Raw genomic sequence first — 4,478 nt, forward strand, 5'->3', positions numbered from 1 at the left:
GATGCCTCTCCTAGGCTTCCTCCTCCTCTCAGGTTGATTCACACGCGCGATACTTTAAACGGCACTCCCGCACTTTTATTAAAAGATTACTTCCGCACTTATACGCGCGATACTTTGAACGACACTCCCGCACTTTCGAATTTCGGTACGATCGAACCCCGCTTCATATGAGAATCACACTTCGAGTCAACAAGTCGGGAATTCACCGATTATTTCGAGCAAAGGTTAAGCGGAAGAGGAAGAAGACGAAATCGATTGATGGAATCGACGCGAATGGGGTTCGCTCGACTCTTGGTCCGCGCCTGATCCCGTCGAGGGCCGACTCGAACTTCGTTAGGAACGATTTCATACGAACCACCAAGTCTCTATCATACAGACTGAGCCGGGTTTATCGTAAGGCTGAGAGACGGGTCGAGAATGAAGATACCCACCTCCTAGGTGCTAACAATCTAGATCACTTAGAAAACGAGCGGTCAACTTCTCTAGCGAGCGAAAATCAAACCTAATTAATACAGCCAACTCCTCAAATGCCAAACATGTTAGTATTGCTACAATGTGCTGTTAGACGGTACAAGAGAAGGGACCCATGAACGACGATTCCAAAACAATCGACCGAACTCTAACCGATTCGGGCCAAACCGTTTGTAAAGACGCGACGACGCGATGACGCAAAAAAGCGATACCGATAATTAAAAGATAATTAATTATTAATCTTATCAAATTATTCGATACTTGTCGCGATCGCGTTAAGGAAAGGAATTTTGGAGCGTGTCGCACTGCTACTTTACTGTTTGAGTATCGCCACGCGAATGATAACACATAAGAAAGGAATTTGATTGTCTCGTCCCACTATAGTTCTATTCAAGTGTCTTTGTATGAATGATAACAAGGCCGTGATATGTAAACAATGTTTACGCGCGCCTTGATCGTCTTACAGCACGTTCTTAATCTAAATTATATCTAGATCGTCGAAAAGTCAAGAGATATAGCATCGTGGACAAAACATATGGTAAAACTTAAGATTAAGGGCAATCTCACCGATTTCAATGACACTGATATATGTTGTCAAAGACATAATTCTGAGTAACTTTATGTCCCAAACATCAGTCAGTTACTATCTTTAATTGTTTATAACTTTGTAGTAAACAACGAGCGACAATTAAATTAGAAGAAAAAGTTACTCAGAATTATATCATTGACAACATATATCAAGGTCATTGAAATCGGTGAGGTAAAAAACATATAATTGTTTTAAAAAATACATTGTAAATAATTACATACTTTTCCTTAAAAACAATTTTTTTTTTTTTATACTAATTGATTTGTCCCATTATTCTGAACATAAAAGTATTACGGTAAGATCATCGAAAACAAACTATTTTACGAGATGTTTTAATTTTTATATCAAAATATGTCAGATTAAAATATAAAATAACTCAAAAAGTACTTAATGAAAAAATACTTTATTATAGTGTTTTGGAAAGCTTTCGAAGTAAGCTACAAGAATATGCAATAAAAAGTAGGCAGTTCCATTTAAAAAATTGAAGATGACCTTGCTTTTTTATGGAAAGAAAAATGTTTGGTCAATTTTTATTATTGCAATTTGTTGCCGGTTAGAAACTGATAAATTTCTGTTTATGACTTTTTTATGTCAGATTATTGTAAGTGCCTTAAAAATCGTGGCGACCGTTACGAGGACCACCCTGTATATGTAGTTACATATTATTTATAAATGTTAATTAATTATTAATTATATTATAATAGCAAATAATTTCCCGATATTGATCGCGATCGCGTTTAGAGAAGGAATTTGACGGAGCGTCTCACATGATTATTTTTTTGCTCGAGTGTCGCGTCGCGCGAATGATAACAGAGTCGTGGTACGTAAATGATAACGCGCCAATGTGTACGCCGCGCCGCCAAAATGAATACCATGTTATTGATAATTCGCTGCCAAAATATTTCACGTACTACGACATATATATATATACAAAAATATTAAATTTTACATATAAGTATATATTTTAAATTAATTTTAAATATTTTAAAGATAAATTTTTTCACAGTTCCGGTTTTTTATTTAGAGTCTTGGGTAGCATCTCACGAGATATAAAAGAAATATGTCCCAAACATCAGTCAGTTACTATCTTTAATTGTTCATAACTTTGTAGTAAACAACGAACGACAATTAAATTAGAAGAAAAAGTTTAAAAAAAAAACGAATAATTGTTTAAAAAAATATATTATAAATAATTACATACTTTTTCTTAAAAACAATTATTTTTTTTTTTTACTTTGATTTGTGTCATCACTTTGTACATAAAATTATTACGGTAAGATTATCGAAAACTAAATATTTTACGAGATATTTTAATGTATCGCGGAACTTATCGTTATATTAATTATTTAATTTTGCGATGTCGCGATATATATATACAAAAATATTAAATTTTATATATAAGTATATATTTTAAATTAATTTTAAATATTTTAAAGATAAATTTTTTCGCAATTCCGGTTTTTTATTTAGACTTCTGGGTAGCATCCTACGAAATATAAAAGAAACTCTTAACGCTTAATTCTTACGCTCCAATATTGCAAGAGATATCGCGATTTTTTAATCATTTTTGTCTATTATTATTTATAAAAACTAAATGGCGTATTTTATAATATTTTATATATAACACACATACACATATAATATTCTAATAATATGCCGTAAGCAACTCTCATTGAGATATCCACTTTAAAAAAGGTATGTTAAATCGATACTCGCAAGAGTTTGTTACCTCTTTTCTGCGATGCTGATTGGTTATCTCGACGTTGCGCTATGTATTACTTTATATCAATGAAAGCCTGTCATAACTGAACGACACATTTGACAGTTTAAATATTAAATGTATGTGTAATTTTTATTTAATTTATTTTGAAGAAACGGAGAACTAGAGTTAATATGTGTAAATAATTATACACACATACACACAAAATAAATGCGCATAGCGCGCGCTTATAGTGCTTTTAAATATTGCATGTTCAAATATTTTAATTTTGTGCTGAATTTATTGAAAACATCGGAATTAAATATCGAAAATTCTACGTATTTATTTATTATCTTCAAAGAATTAAAGGAATCTTATTGACGGCGCGCGCTTATAGTGTTCTAGTAATAATAAAATCAAGATAAAAGAATGCAAAGGATATTTAAACAGGAGAACAATAAAGGCGTTTTAAATAATCGTGTGTGCCATCAGCCACCATTAAATTATCCAAAATAAATTTTTTTTTTTCTATTATACGTGTGTTATTTTTGGCGAGATTTTTAATAAAATTATCTTTCAAAATTAGACACACCTGAACTCTCTTAGGAATTGTTCTTATAATTTCAAAATTTTATTTTTTTTATAATCGAGAAAAAATAGAATTTTGTAAAAAATCACCGTGAAAATGACAAGTGTAAAAATTTAAAGATGCTTATCTTAGATAATTTGTCGAACAATATTTTGAATTTTGGCCACTGTAGATTATTATCCGATTATTTATTACAGCATTTAATGTTCTTTTATTTCAATATGTTTCACAATTGTTCACATACATCTTGACTTTATTATTAAAAACACAGATCTTTCAAAAAAACATTATTTGTTTATTCGTTCAAATATAAATTTTAAACGATATTAAAAAGTATTCTATTTTTCGATTCGCTACAAATCCTATAATCTCTTAACTATCACTATGTAATATATATCAGGATATAATTTGCGGAGAACGGGAATTTTTGCCGATAATTACTCTCGGTTTTATTCCTCAACTACTAGAACTTGTTTCACGTTCCACGTTGCGACCATCGCGAACCGAATGAACGCCGTTACCATCACAACAATCAATTTCCGCAACAGCAACGACAAACATTCGCGTTCACGATACAAGATTCGTATCCACAGCGGTCATAATCGCATTTCGCCAAAAGAACTTTTGAAAACTATGAGAAACTATGACTGTCGAAAATTGAAACGGCCGCGAATCCTAAGATCAAAGTCGCGAAATTATAAGATAATATCCACGAGATCATACTTTATTTATCCACCGGCAATGACTATCAAGCGTGCAAAAACAAGACTCCAAAATGAACTAACTTTCGACTAATTAAAGATTACTAATATCGAAGGCCGGATTATCGCCGGGAAAAGACGCTCGTCGCGATTTTAAAATAACTTTGATATAAAACATCGAGTAACTAAGCTGAATCAAAAGGCGATTGTGTTCTCGGATTAAGTTTAGAGATATTTTTAAACGCGAATAAATAATCTTCTGTGAACAATAGCGAACTCTGTCAATGCGATTCTGCTCTCTTAAATGGAATTAGTGTGTGTATCATCTTTGATAAACAGCGGTTTCATTAAAAATATAGTATTGCAAATAGTAAAATATTGTGAAAAAAATTAGTTAATAATTGATTTTTCAGTGAAAATTGATCTTTG

Source organism: Formica exsecta, unplaced genomic scaffold, assembly GCF_003651465.1.
Source record: "Formica exsecta isolate Colony F162 unplaced genomic scaffold, ASM365146v1 scaffold4, whole genome shotgun sequence".
Taxonomy (NCBI): domain Eukaryota; kingdom Metazoa; phylum Arthropoda; class Insecta; order Hymenoptera; family Formicidae; genus Formica; species Formica exsecta.